The following is a 15577-nucleotide window of genomic DNA, read 5'->3' on the forward strand; positions in this document are numbered from 1 at the left end:
GGGATTGAACCCATGACTTTCTGCATCCCAAACATGTGCTCTACCACTAATCCTGGGGCCCTGTGCATGAACCACAACCTTCCCTAAGCCCCGCCCCTTCTCCTCTGGCCCTGCCCCCACCTGTTCCATGATTTCGCTGAATAATCTTGCTTAGCTCAAATGCACCCTGGAACTATTATCATAGTTCTTGCTTCCTTGGACTGAAGATGGAGACACATGTGTGTTTGTGTAGAAAGCTCTGACTTTCGCATGGATGGGAGGTAGCCTTTCGTATAAAGGAAAGAGCCGCATCCATCGCCCCACCCACTTTTACCTCAGGCTCCGCCCACCCCTCTGCCACGGCATGTGGCCCCCTAGAAGGTTACTCATGGGGGGATGCGGACCTCGGGCTCAGAACGGTCGCCCACCCTCAGCCTAAACATTCCAAGCTGAGCTCATTGTTTCCTCCTAGAACTGTTAGGTGCGACTCTTTCTGCCAGCACCTGGGGAGAGATTTTCACACACATCTGGAATTCCAAGAAACACGCGAGGTTCCGTTTGTCAGCGTCATATGTTTTTTGCCTTTTTGATCACAGATCCCAGTCCGAACGGCATCCGTGCAAACTCCAGAGGTATTACCCAATGGAAGCCTCACATGCAGAGAATATGTTACCTGGCCTTGGGCAGGTAGCAATCGCAAGGCTGGGGAGTATTTATTTAGAACATTTACGCTTTCGTGATGTTTGTATCCCACCCTCCCTCCATGGTTTGTGTGGGAGATTAGCAGCCAAACCTAACAAATATATGCTCTTTCCGGTTAGCATGTGAAGGGGTTAAGTCCACAGAGCTGTATTGTTGATAGGGCTCTGTGTGATGTCATTTCCCCTCCTCTTCTGGGGAGGATAGAACCTATAGTACTTCCTGCTCCCCTCTCTCTTCCTTTGACCAGCATTAGTTGCAGACATGCCTCTGCATGTCTGTTGGTTGCCTGGGTGGAGGAGAGGACAGGGAGAGTTGTTGTGTTGGGATTTTTGCAGAAGCTTGCCTACTGCACAAAAGGTAAAATTTACACACACAAACACACACACAATGATTTACATACCACCCTTCCTCATAAGATCTCAGGGCAGAATTTAAGTGCCTTGCCCGCATAGTTTTTCCTGCTGCCTGACTGCAGTGTGTCTTTCAGCTCTGCAAATGCCTGTTGCTTGCCTTTGATGGAACACAGAGTGTGGTGTGTGGTTGTGTGCAGAAACTAGCCGACTCTACAAAGGTAGTGTTTAAATTGATTCCTCCACCTGGAAGGTGCCCCCTGGAAGGTTGCTCTGTAGGGAATGTGGCCTTCAGAGGGGAGTTTGTCGCAGCAGGACAGATAGGCACCTGTGACTCTTCCTCAACCTGACTTGTCTCCGCCTCTTGGCCTTCTCTCCTGCTTCCACTTCTGCCTCTGATTCTGGACTGCTGTCTGCCACAGACTCTCCCCGCTCACTTAGCCCTGTTACCGCTTCAGCTTCCAACACCTCTTCCCAGTCTTCCCCCTCTTCTCCCTCTGACCACTCATCGTTGTCCCACAACCACTGTCCAGGCTTTGAGCCTTCTTCTCTTGCAGTTTCTCCAGCTGGTTCCTCCCACCATTCCTCTGTGTCTCCAAACAGCCTCTTTGGCCTTGCTTTGCATCTTCTTTGAGGGTTTTTTGCCTGGCTGGAATGGGCCCTTTAGGTCAGATAATGCCTGTTGGTTGCCTGGGTGGAGGATATGACAGGGAGCGCTGTTGTGTTGGGGTTTTTGTAGAAGCTTGCCTACTGCACAAAAGGTAAAATCTACATCTATTGCCCTGCCCACTTTTGCCTCTAGCCCCACCCACCACTGGTGTGGGGCCCCTGGAAGGGAATGTGGCCCTTGGGCACTTATGGTTATAGCCACATTTTGGAAAGACTTAAAGGCGAGAACTTGAACATGTATTGCCCTTACAGAAATACCAACGCCTTAGATAGCTCAGATAATAGAGCAGGAGACTTTTAATCTCAGGGCCGTCGGTTTGAGCCCCATGTTGGGCAAAAGATTCCTGCTTTGCAGGGGGCTGGACGAGACAGTCCTTGTGGTCCTTTGCAGCTCTGTGGTTCTATGATTCTATGAAATTAAGCCTGGTTAGAGGAACAAGAGGGACGCGGGTGGCACTGTGGGTTAAACCACAGAGCGTAGGATTTGCCGATCAGAAGGTCAGCAGTTCGAATCCCCATGACAGGGTGAGCTCCCGTTGCTCGGTCCCTGCTCCTGCCAACCTAGCAGTTTGAAAGCACATCAAAGTGCAAGTAGATAAACAGGTACCACTCCAGCGGGAAGGTAAACGGCATTTCCGTGCGCTGCTCTGGTTCACCAGAAGCAGCTTAGTCATGCTGGCCACATGACCCGGAAGCTGTATGCCAGCTCCCTTGGCCAATAAAGCGAGATGAGCGCTGCAACCCCAGAGTCGTCCGCGACTGGACCTAATGGTCCCTTTACCTTTACCTTTACCTTTAGAGGAACAAAGTGCACAGATTTCTTTGTGGGAGAATAGCCATTTCCTTTTGTTTATAAATTCTCCAGGAAACCAAAGGTTCATAATAACGTTTGGCTCACTTAATAAGATGCATGGTTGTGTATGTATGGGAATACAGGTTTTCGTAATGTATTTGGCGGGGTGGTCTGGGGAAATAAACAAATAAGAGGGGAAGAAAGTTTCCTACCCCATATGTAACCACTACACCACACTAGCAGGTGCAGATTGGGGGTGCAAGATGCAGGTACGAACTCGCATTGCCCAGATGATCGCTGAAGGAGGAGGTGGCTTGCCTCTGGGAGTCCTACAACTGAGGAATGGAGGCTGCAATTAAGTTTTCATTACAGAGGAATTTGACAAACGGTGTGAGGTTTATTTGCTTCTTACTGAAGATGCTGCAGCTGGAGCTCAGGACACCTTCAGCTTCTGCAACAGATTGTCTGCAGAAGCTTTATCTTATTCAGGCTGGAAATGGGTCACTCGGCTCGCTCTTGCAAGTGATTACAACATTGCTGGAATCACTCCATCCATCAGTGCGTGAACTCTGGGAACACTTAGCCGAGCTCAGCTCCAATGCATTACTTCAGCTGGAGGAGCCGCGATAGGTAATGCAGCGGCGAGGAAGGAGCTAAATGATAACAAAAAGTCTCCCGGCTGAAAATGTAAAGTGCTGTGCAACTATTTTTAGTGACCTCTCTGGCTCGGATAATGTAGTGAGCAAAGTGGATGTGAACATCCACCTTGGGTGAATCGAGTCTGGCTGCTTGCCATCCAGCACAAGCTGGCAAAGGTTAATTCCACCTTTCCCAAGGGGAAGAGGTTCTGTTGTACAGTGTACATGTTAAAAAATGGCCCTTTAATGGACCGGTCCTGGGGAAAAATGTGCCTGCTATACGATCTTTCTGCATGAAGTATATAGCTCGGGTAAACACAGGAAGAAGGTACTGTGCTTTGCAGCGCAATTCTACCTATTTATATCTACAGCTATAATAAAAATATAAGGCTGTCGTCGTGCTGCAGTTTGCTTGGTTACAGATAGGTGGCGCTGTGAATTACAGTGTGATGCGGCAATAGATTGCCTAAGCAAAGCATGGAAGGGCAGCCAGAACCCAGTTCCATTGGCTCCCCAGTTCCATTGGCTCATTCTGCCATCCCTGGGGACCACTATCTATGGAATCTAGATCCCCAGGCCAACTGGCACTGGTACCGACCACCTTCCTCCTCCCTGACCAGCCAGGAAAGCTGCTGCTTCTGCCACCACTGCCAGTTGGTTAGGATGAAGAGTCTGTCCAGCAGGAGGAATGAGGGAAGTGGTTAGAAGCAGAGGCCCACTGATTCGGTAAGCTGCTGCAGCCACTACCATCAGTCCCCAGGCTGGCTGTCCTCTACTTCTGTCTTTCTTTCTGTGCTGCCAGGTCGACTCTTCGTCTTCTTTGGCTGTTGCTGCAGCAGCATGAGGAGGAAAGGAGAAGGTGTAGGTCCTTCTGCAGTGCCCCCCTCCCACTTCTGGTTTGTACCTCCAACATTGGGAGTAGGCAAAGGAGAACGAGGGAGAGGGGATCATGAGGTCTAGTGGGCTGGGGTAGGCTGAGCTGGCAATCTTCCCTGCCCTCCTCCTTTGCACCTCCAACATGGGGAGTGGCAAAGGAAAAGTGGGGTGGTGGTGGCAAAAGGTTGAACGGATCATTGCTGGACGGGCTTTGCAAGTCTTCACTTGCCCCTCTCAACCTCTGATTTTGGGATTTTGCCAGGTGGGCAGGAGGACAACTCACCTGTCAATCATAATCACACCACATTGACACCATTGATTTCTGCATTGCAGGGGGTTGAACTAGATGACCTCGGGGGAGCCCTTACAACTCCACCATTCTATGGTTCTGCGATACACCAGCAGCACCCAAGGCGGATTACAACAGTTTTAAAATTCAGAATTAAAAACAGTCAAACTATTGCCCCCTTGTAGAACTCAGCAGGGAAGAAGAGGGCGGGGACAAAACTTAGAATGTGTTGGCTCAGCCTGCTGTGGCCTCTGGCGCCACCTACTGTTCGCCTCCTTGCCTTCCGCCCTACCAATCCTAGTGGGCACCTGCTGCCACTGGTCACACTGCATCTCAGCCTATCCTGCCTCTCAGAGAGACCTACCCAGGCGCAATAAATTAGAACAGCCAGAACTGCCTCTATAGAGGTGCAGAACTAAAACTGCCAGCACCTTTGCAAAGCTAAGCAGGTTCTGGCATGGTTTCAAATTGGATGGGGGACCACATGTTGAGATTACCGCATTGCAGGGGGTTGGAGGGTTGCACTAGATGAGCCGCAGGGTCCCTTCCAATTCTACAGTTCTATGATGTTGCTGATCCATCCAGGGGCGTAGGAAGGAGGGGGCGGTCCGCCCTGGGTGTCATCCCTGAGGGGGGTGACAAAATCCCCCTTGGGCGGATCACCGCCATTCCCCCCTGGGTGCTTATCATCACTCTGATCACTCCCAATGGGCGCTAATCGCCACGCCAATCACCCCCCTTGGCACTGATCACCCCCAATGGGCGCTGATCGCCGCACCAATCACCCCCCTGGGCAGCTTGCTCCATCCCCCTGGTGCACGGCATGTACGCCGCTCCAGGTGCCCAAGCAGCTAGCTCTGCTGCTGGATCCATCTGTGTTTTCCAACTCTCTCTCTCTCTCTCTCTCTCTCTCTCTCTCTCTCTGTGTGTGTGTATGTGTGTGTACAGTCATACCTCGGGTTACAGACGTTTTGGGTTGCGCAATTTCAGGTTGCGCACCACGCTGAACCCGGAAGTACCGGAACGGGTTACTTCCGGGTTCTGGTGCTTGCGCATGCACAGAAGTGCTAGGTTACGCTTTGCGCATGCGCAGAAGTGCTGAATCGCGACCCGTGCATGTGCAGATGGGTTGCAAACGCTGTGGGCTGTGAACGTGCTTCCCGCACGGAGTTCACAAAGTAAAATAAACACTCCAGCATGATAAAAGTTTTAAGAGGCCCTAAAATGGTTTAAATGATGTAGATCAGGGGTGTCAAACTCAAATTCATCGGGGGGCCGCATCAGCAGTTTGGTCACCCTCAAAGGGCCGGTTGTTCAGGCAGCCGTTGGATCTGTCACATCACAGGATGGCATGCGCTCAATATAAAAACAAGTGGAGGTTTCCTGAATGCATGTAAAGTGGAGGTTTCCTGTGTAGAACGGCCGGTGCCGCTAGAGGGCAGACGTTCTCTGGCTTGTAGGCTGCCTCGCATGCGCTGAAGAGGCGGCTTTCTTGTGTCAAAAAAAAAAAAGAAGTGAGAATAAAAGGTGAAGGCTGGCGGCCGGCGGCGGCTACAAGGGCCACATGACGAGGTCTGGCGGGCCGGATTCGGCCCGCGGGCCTTGTGTTTGACACCCATGATGTAGATGGTCAAATAACAAGCAGAGATAAGATCTGTAATAAAAACACCAAAGAATCAGCCATAAAGCCAGCAAATCAGTGTTGATTACAGTAGAACCTCGTGTTACGTCCTTGCGAACGCTGTGGGTTACGAGCTCCGCTATCCGCTATCCCGGAAGTAGATGCTTCTGGTTGTGACCTTTGCCCCGGGATGCGTGCGGAAGTTGTGCGCTGGCGGCGTGGCAGCAGCAGGAGGCACCATTAGTGAAAGCACGCCTCGGGTTATGAACGGTTTCGGCTTAAGAACGGACCTCCGGAACAAATTAAGTTCGTAACCAGAGGTACCACTGTATAGTCACCCAACACCCCGACACACCCAAAGGCCTTTTGAAACCTTCTCCATTGCCTCAGGTGGCAAAATGTCTTGGGCTGGACCTGATCACCCACCCAAATGTGCACATGTCTATAGTCAAATGGACTTGGGCTCCATCCAAATTGTGCATTTAAAGCTTTGTTTCCACATTAAACCTATATACTATATCAGTCATGGCTTCCCCTCCTGTCCCAAGCACCCTGGGAACTATAGCTAGTTAAGGGTGCTAAGCATTGTTCAGTGACCCCTATTCCCCTCACAGACCTATTGCCCCCAGCATGGCTGAACAACCAATCCCTCTTCCCAGGGAACTGTAGCTCTGTGATGGGAATAGGGGTCCCCTAACAGCTCTCAGCTCTCTTCACAAACTACAGTTCCCAGGTTTCTTTGGAGTGGAGGCAACCAAGATGACCAAGGGCCTGGAAGCCAAGCCTGATGAGGAACAGTTGAAGGAGCTGGGTATGTTTAGCCTGGGAAAAAGGAGATGGAAAGGAGATAGGATAGCTATCTTCAAATATCTCAAGGGCTGTCCCATGGGAGATGGAACAAACTTGCTTACTCCTGCTCCGGGGGTAGGACTTGGCTTCCATTTACAAGACAGGAAATTCCGACTGAACATCAGGAAGGTCTTTCTGATAGTAAGAGCTGTTTGACAGTGGAACAGACTCCCTCGGAAGGTTGTGGACTCTCCTTCCTTGGAGGTTTCCAAGCAGAGGTTGGATGGCTATCTGTCATGGATGCTTGAGTTTGAGATTCCTGCATTGCAGGGGGTTGGACTGGATGACCCTTGCCGTCCCTTCCAACTCTACATTTCTATGATTCTATGGAGAGAAAGCCGTGACTGCAGGTCCCATTATCCAAAAGCTTGCTATACAAAAACTCTCTTATCTAAACATGAGGAATTAGTACTCAAACTTCGCTCTACACACTGCAGATTTAGGTATCCAAACAGCCGGACCTGTGGATAGTAGTGCAAACAAAGAAGCAGCCTTCAACAAGCCATAGTTTTTGTGTTTTGCTCATTTCTCTGCGACTTCTCTGCGACCCATCCCCTCTGCAGGGAGGTGGGACCAATTCGGATGGTCCGCCCCCGCCACTTAATGGATCCAAATGGTTTCCAGAGAGTGGTAGGGGATGCTTTATCCCATGTTGATGGCCTTTCAGCTGATTCCCTGGTGGCCCGCTGGAATGTGGAGCTAACCAGGGCTATTGACTGTTTGGCTCCGAAGCGCCCTCTCCGATTGCATGGAGCCCGGACAGCCCCGTGGTTTTCCACGGATCTGAGGGCAATGAAACAATCGTTGAGACGGCTAGAGCGCCGGTGGCGGATAACTCATTCCGAATCCGACCGGACACAGGTTAGAGCTCAACGTCGAGCCTACCAAGTGGCGATAGCGACGGCAAAGAAGAATTTCTTCGCCGCCTCTATTGCATCTGCAGAAAACAGCAGCAGGAGACTTTTTCAGGTGGTTCACAATTTAGCGGAACCACCTGCAACATCGGGGCCCAGTACGGGCCACATGTTCTCCTGCAATGATTTTGCAAAGTTTTTTGCAGATAAAATCGCTCAGATTCGGGAAGAAGTAGACTCCACCGTGGGAGCAGGGCCGGGGCGGGAGAGTGCTAGAGTTCTGTCTAGTCAAGTTGAGTGGGATCAATTCCAATCTGTTACCTCCGAGGATGTGGACAGGCTGCTTGGACGAGTGAAACCAACCACCTGTCTCCTGGATCCTTGCCCATCCTGGCTTATAAAAGCTAGCCGGGAAGGACTGGGCGATGGGCTTCGTGGGGTGGTGAATGCTTCCCTCCGTGAGGGAGCCTTCCCAGACCCGCTGAAAGAGGCGGTTATTAAACCGCTTCTTAAAAAACCATCTTTAGATGCGGCCACGATGGCCAACTATCGCCCAGTCTCAAATCTTCCATTCTTGGGCAAGGTTATTGAGCGAGCGGTTGCCGAACAACTCCAGGCACGCCTGGAAGAAGCGGACCATTTGGATCCCTTCCAGTCGGGATTCAGGCCTCATCATGGGACTGAAACTGCCTTGGTCGCACTGGTTGATGATCTCCGGCGGGCTAGGGACAAAGGTGAGAGCTGTTTCCTAGTTCTGCTGGATCTCTCAGCGGCGTTTGATACCATCGACCATAACATCCTTCTGGACCGTCTTCAGGGGCTGGGAGCTGGAGGCACTGTCATACAGTGGTTCCGCTCCTTCCTCCTGGGCCGTGTTCAGAAAGTGGTGGTGGGGGATGAGTGTTCAGACCCCTGGGCTCTCACTTGTGGGGTGCCTCAGGGTTCTGTCCTCTCCCCCATGCTTTTCAACATTTACATGCAGCCGCTGGGAGAGATCATCAGGAGGTTTGGGCTGGGTGTTCATCAGTATGCGGATGATACCCAGCTCTACCTCTCTTTTAAATCAGAACCAGTGAGGGCGGTGAAGGTCCTGTGTGAGTGTCTGGAAGCGGTTGGAGGATGGATGGCGGCTAACAGATTGAGGTTGAATCCTGACAAGACAGAAGTACTGTTTTTGGGGGACAGGAGGCGGGCAGGTGTGGAGGATTCCCTGGTCCTGAATGGGGTAACTGTGCCCCTGAAGGACCAGGTGCGCAGCCTGGGAGTCATTTTGGACTCACAGCTGTCCATGGAGGCACAGGTCAAATCTGTGTCCAGGGCAGCTGTTTACCAGCTCCATCTGGTACGTAGGCTGAGACCCTATCTGCCTGCGGACTGTCTCGCCAGAGTGGTGCATGCTCTGGTTATCTCCCGCTTGGACTACTGCAATGCACTCTACGTGGGGCTACCTTTGAAGGTGACTCGGAAACTACAACTAATCCAGAATGCGGCAGCTAGACTGGTGACTGGGGGCGGCCGCCGAGACCATATAACACCGGTCTTGAAAGACCTACATTGGCTCCCAGTACGTTTCCGAGCACAATTCAAAGTGTTGGTGCTGACCTTTAAAGCCCTAAACGGCCTCGGTCCAGTATACCTGAAGGAGCGTCTCCACCCCCACCATTCTGCCCGGACGCTGAGGTCCAGCGCCGAGGGCCTTCTGGCGGTTCCCTCATTGCGAGAAGCAAAGCTACAGGGAACCAGGCAGAGGGCCTTCTCGGTAGTGGCGCCCGCCCTGTGGAACGCCCTTCCAGCAGATGTCAAAGCGATAAACAACTACCTGACATTCAGAAGACATCTTAAGGCAGCCCTGTTCAGGGAAGTTTTTAACGTGTGATATTTTATTGTATTTTTGGTTTTTATGGAAGCCGCCCAGAGTGGCTGGGGAGGCCCAGCCAGATGGGCGGGGTATAAATAATAAATTATTATTATTATTATTATTATTATTATTATTTGTGGCAGCTAGAAACCATGGTGGGTGGGAGGGGGAGAGATCCAACAAATAAAAAAGTAACACCCTCCTTTGTTGTTTGCCTTTTGCAAGGTTTCAGAAGGTTTCCCCTTCATTTTGGGGTCAAAATTCCGTGATCGGGAACACATTATAAATTTCCCCATAGGAATCAATGGAAATAGTCAACCCGTTATGTGAACGTTTGCCTAGTTAACGATTTCCTGAGAGCACATTTGTGTTCAGATAGTGGAACCAGTGTGCATGGTGCAGATGGGGCCTGGGTATTATCCAAGGAAGGACGACGCATCTAGCTTTTTCCTTCCTGTGTTGCTTGGCCATGAGATGGATGATCAGAAAGGCAACAGTAGACTCCCCATGTGAAACAGTGATACCATCTTCCAAGCTGCAGGTGTCATGAAAAAATTAATACCATAATATTATTATAAATTTAGGTGGGACCACCCCTAAGCCCTAGAAATTAATAAATGCCGGGGGTTTGAATAATTGGGGGTATAGATTAAAGCACAAACTGCAAAGGTAAAGGTAAAATGTAAAGGACCCCTGGATGGTTAAGTAGTTGCAGTGTTCATCTCACTTTCAGGCCGAGAGAGGCCGCGTTTGTCCACAGACAGCTTTCCGGGTCATGTGGCCAGCAGGACTGAACCATCTTCTGGTGCAATGGAACACCGTGACGGAAACCAGAGTGCATGGAAACGCCATTTACCTTCCCGCCACAGCGGTACAGAGCTGTGCCAGAGAGGGTATTCCTGGGCTGGCTTCTGCAAACCAACCTGGCTGGCTCAGTGAAGAGCAAACCTGTTAACATGACCAAAGGTGTTGATGGGCCATCAGGGAGAGGAATCCTTTAGTATGGGGAAGGAGGTGATACTAAGGAGATGGGCTGTGTGTTTGAGGGGACAGGAAAAGGGAATTTTCCAACAAGGGTTACTGGGAAGGAGAAGCAGGAAGAAGAGCTGATATCCATCTTGGGCAGGACTCAGCTACACTAGTCAAAAAACAGTGTTTAGAATGTGTTATAAACATGCAACACCAGATGGCGACGGAGAGCAATTTCCCCCCATAGCCTTTCCCCCCTTTTGTTATAGCGATTTAATTTCTGACTTATTTATAGCGGGTTTTTTCCTTGTGTGTAGATCCACCCTGAAGGCTGCCTCCGCTGCTGTGGGTGACAAACCCTTCTTGAAATGGCCATGCTGTAAGATCTGGACTTCCTCCATGCAGAATGAGGGTGTAAATAGGTGAATAAACCATATTTCTTAAAGCCACTACATTCTCCACTGTGTCTTCCATTCTCCAAAGGGACAGGGATCCTGTGTGAATGCCTGAGACCCCATGGGCTTTTGCCACCGCTTGGCACAAAGAGGGGCAGGCACATGGCTTTTGTAACAATATATTTATTTTTTTACTAGCTGAGAACAAGGCTGCTACTCATAAACAGGGGGAAATGGGTGCTTCTCAGTAGTATAGCATTTATTTGCATGCAGAAGGTCCCTGGCATCTTCAGGTAGGACAGGGAAAGACTTTCTGTCTGACATCCCAGAGAGCTGCTGCCAGTCAGTGTTGACAATACTGAGCTAAATGGACAAATGGGTCTGACTCTCAATTTACAGCAGCTTCCTGTGTGCTTATTGATTAAACAGTTTTAAAGATGATTGTTATTGAAGCGATAAGGTGCTTCATCCCCTTTTAATATCAAGGTAACTGTTAAAAGGGACGCGGGTGGCGCTTTGAGTTAAACCACAGAGCCTAGGACTTGCCGATCAGAAGGTCGGCGGTTCATATCCCCACGACGGGGTGAGCTCCCGTTGCTCGGTCCCTGCTCCTGCCAACCTAGCAGTTCAAAAGCACAAAAGTGCAAGTAGATAAATAGGTACCACTCCGGCGGGAAAGTAAACGGCGTTTCCGTGTGCTGCTCTGGTTTGCCAGAAGCGGCTTAGTCATGCTGGCCACATGACCTGGAAGCTGTATGCCGGCTCCCTCGGCCAATAAAGCGAGATGAGCGCCGCAATCCCAGAGTCGGCCACGACTGGACCTAATGGTCAGGGGTCCCTTTACCTTTACCTTTAACTGTTAAAAGCGTTTTTCTTTTCTTTTAAGAAACGTAATTAGTCATTTCTGTGTTCCCTCATTTCCCAACGGGAGAAGCAGAAATCCACATTGGCTTCACAAATAGGCATGCAGAGTGAAGGTTCCAGTGTATATTTCAGAGCAAGCCTCTCTGTCCCGGAACAGAGGATGGTGCTACTCTGACCACACAAATTGTCCGGTGTGGCACCATTTGCTGGTGGGAAAAGGCATTCGAGAGGACAAAGTGGAACTTTACAAAGGATCAAACAGGAATCTTGGACTCCTCTCTATGCCAGCTCTGAAATCAAATGGTGTTTAGAGTCCATTCTAGTCCACAATGGGCAGAAAGTACCCTGGAAAATAAGAAATCACATTCCCCTTACATTGCCAGCTCTTTAAGCTCTACAGGGTAGAGGACCTCCACAGCTGTCTCTCTTCTCTCTCAAACTGAGTTACAGCAGCATATCAGCCCAGAGATCTGTTTGGTTTTCTTAGCTCCAAACGTGCTTTAGTGCAAATTCTTTGCTCTAAATTGCTCTGCAATTTATCCATCAGAGGCCTCACGTTTTCACCCGGCTGCTTACAAATCCAGCTCAGACCACCTACCTTATTTGTCTCCTGCCCTCTTTTTCCAAGCAACTCAAGGTTGATCATGGATGCTCCATGCCGCCGCCACCCCCCAATTTTGTTTCGTATCTCGCAGCAACCTTGCGGGGCACGTTAGGCTGTGAGATGGGGATTGGCTTAAAGTAACACACACAAACACACACAGACCGGTGAACCAAGAAGGAACCTGAACAGTTTTCCCATGGCATCACAATGGCTGTGTGCGACAAGTTCCTGGGACAGTTTTGTAGCAGCAGCCCAATTCAAAATAATAATAATTTTTATTTTTTTTATTTTAAAGGAAGGTTGTGTAATGTTTGCATACTGGGGAATCGCCTTGCTTTCTAATCGTGCACTTTGCACACAGCTCCGTCCCAAAGGTTGACCAATCTGGCTTGCTTTGTCTAAAGCTATTTTAAACCTATCTGACGTCCTGCAGTGCTTGGTGTGAAGCTGCTTTGACTCTGCGATACCCAACTGAACTTTTCTGGAGTGCTTAATCAGACTCTGTTTTTAAAATCCGCGATCCCAGCCACCGCTGGACTTTCTGGAGCTGAATCTGCAATGCCAACCTGAATTTCCTGCTTGACTGTTACCTGCTTAACCACTCTGGGGATCCCAGCTATTGTATGAGTGAGTGAGTGTGTGTGTGTTTGTGTGTTTAACCAAAGTTCCATTTCCCCTTTTGTCCGTCCAGTGGTCCCCACTTTGCTGTTGCTCAGCTTTAGCCCTGATGAGCAGAAGGCAAGCGGAGGGGGGTGGGTGTTTGTGAGTGTGTGTATGAGAGAAAGAGAAAAGGGGGGTGGTAGAAGCTGTGAAAAGAGGCCCTTCTTCTGTCCACAGCTGGGCAGAGGCCCACCCTCCCCCTTTCTCTCTCCTCCTTGCAAAATCAATCCCTCCACAAGCCAAACTCATCTCTTCCCCAAAATGCATTAGCCATTCAACGCCCCCCCCTCCCAGCAGCAGCGGCAGCAGCAACCCCCCCCCCCAGCTTGCCTTTTGTCCCAAGGAGGACTGCAAACCCTCTCATTAAAGCTTATTACTCTGAGCAGTTTGACAGCCTCCCTGCCCAGCTTGCGAGACTCCCCTATTCAGGCCTGCCCCCGCCTGAAAAGAAAACGGAAGTATTCAACTGGCTGAATAGAGGGGAAAAGCTGTTTCACTTCTCCTCCCTCCCTATTCATGTTACTTCTGATACAATACTTTCCTCTTTGTCCGCCTAAAGAGAGACAGGTCAAGGAAGGCCCTGTAACAGGCTTTTCTTCTGCACTTTGTTTAACGTAAATAACCAATTCTTGCTTTGTTTCTTAATGCCTCTTTGTCCGGCCTCTGAATTTGACATCTCGCTGGTCTGGTGGAATGAATGCATGTCTACTTCGAAGTAAGACCCACTGGGTTTTTAATGGGGGGGCACACCTTACTCCCAGGTAAGGGTGTGCACACTGCGGGGGTTTCAGCCTTAATAATAATAATAATAATAATAATAATAATAATAATAATTTATTTATACCCCGCCCATCTGGCTGGGCTTCCCCAGCCACTCTGGCCGGCTTCCAAAAAAAATATTAAAATACCGTAATACATCAAACATTAAAAGCTTCCCTAAACAGGGCTGCCTTCAGATGTCTTCTAAAAGTCTGGTAGTTGTTGTTCTCTTTGACATCTGGTGGGAGGGCGTTCCTTAAAGTGTTCTTATGCTAATTTGGATGCTGGTCTGTTTATTATATCATACCATTTCAAGTCAGATTTCTGCTCATCCCGCCCTCTAAACATAAGCAAGCTGGGTCCAGTCCAATGCGGGGTGGGGTGGGGGAGATGGCAGAGGGGAAGGGAAGCTGAGCAGACTGAAGGATGATTCATGCCGTCACCAGAGGCAAAACCTGGATATGTGGGGTGGCACCAGGCCTCCATCTCCTCTCCAGGGCCGATGTGCATCCACTCAATTTCTGCAATCTGTCCAGCCTTTTCTCCCTGATACGGAAGGACTGGAGGGTTGTGTGTGTGTGCATGCAGAGGCAAAAGCCTCCAGAAGTCCCATCCTCCAGTGAAAACAGGAACAGAGTCTTTGGATCTCCCATTATCATGGATTTGGGGAAGGACTCGGTAGAAGAACATTTCCTTTCACTGGTTCAGTCCCTGGCATCTCCAGGTAGGGCTGGGAATCTGAAACTCTGGAGAGAGCAGCTGCTAGTCTGCTTAGGCAGTACTGATGGATCAATTGGTCTGACTCAGAGTAAAGCAGCATCGTTTGTACCTCAGCTACTTAACTCCCAGAAATAAGCAAATGGCATTTTTTCCATGCTCTTGGGGCTATCTTTGAAGGTGCCTCAGAAACTACAACTAATCCAGAATACGGCAGCTAGACTGGTGACTAGGAGTGGACCATATAACACCAGTCCTAAAGGATCTTCACTGGCTCCCAGTATGTTTCTGAGCACACTTCAAAGTGTTGGTGCTGACCTTTAAAGCCCTAAACGGCCTCGGCCCAGTATACCTGAAGGAGCGTCTCCACCCCCATCGTTCAGCCAGGACACTGAGGTCCTCCTCTGAGGATCTTCTGGCAGTTTCTTCACTGTGAGAAGTGAAGGGAACCAGACAGAAGGCCTTCTCAGTAGTGGCGCCTTCCCTGTGGAATGGCCTCCCGTCAGATGTCAAGGAGATAAAGAGCTACACAACTTTTAGAAGACATCTGAGGGCAGCCTTGTATTGAGAAGTTTTTAATGTTTGATGTTTTATTATGTGCTGGAAGAGTGGCCAGGGAGACCCAGCCAGATGGGTGGGGTATAAATAATAAAATGATTGTTATTGTTATTGTAACATTTCCTTCACCCATGCCAATAGCACTTGCTGTGGCTGCAGAGACAGGTAACTTGTAACTGCTGGCTCCCGTGTTGTTTTTGCTGTGTTAGCAGCACCAAAGTGATTCTGGGGCACAAGCTTGGGCAGTGTGTATAGAAGTCCTGGGCTGCCCAGATGACAAGACCTACCTCGCTGATGTGATCCACAGGAAAGCAGAGCAATACATTTGGCCCCAGCTTGGCTACAGAAGTTGCCAGAAGGAGGTGTACAAGGCGCCATCCAACCATCTTAGGGACTCCACTCCGCATTTGTGTAGGGTTTATTCCTTAGCCTTTTCTTCTCCCGAAGATGTCCTGCAAGGTAGGGGTTTTATCTCAGGACTTACTCCTGAAGTATTCTCCCATTCATAGATGCTGGAGCCTTCTGGCGGTTCCCTCACTGCGAGAAGCCAAGCTACAGGGAACCAGGCAGAGG

The sequence above is a fragment of the Podarcis filfolensis genome, assembly GCF_964270895.1.
Source record: "Podarcis filfolensis genome assembly, chromosome: 1".
Taxonomy (NCBI): domain Eukaryota; kingdom Metazoa; phylum Chordata; class Lepidosauria; order Squamata; family Lacertidae; genus Podarcis; species Podarcis filfolensis.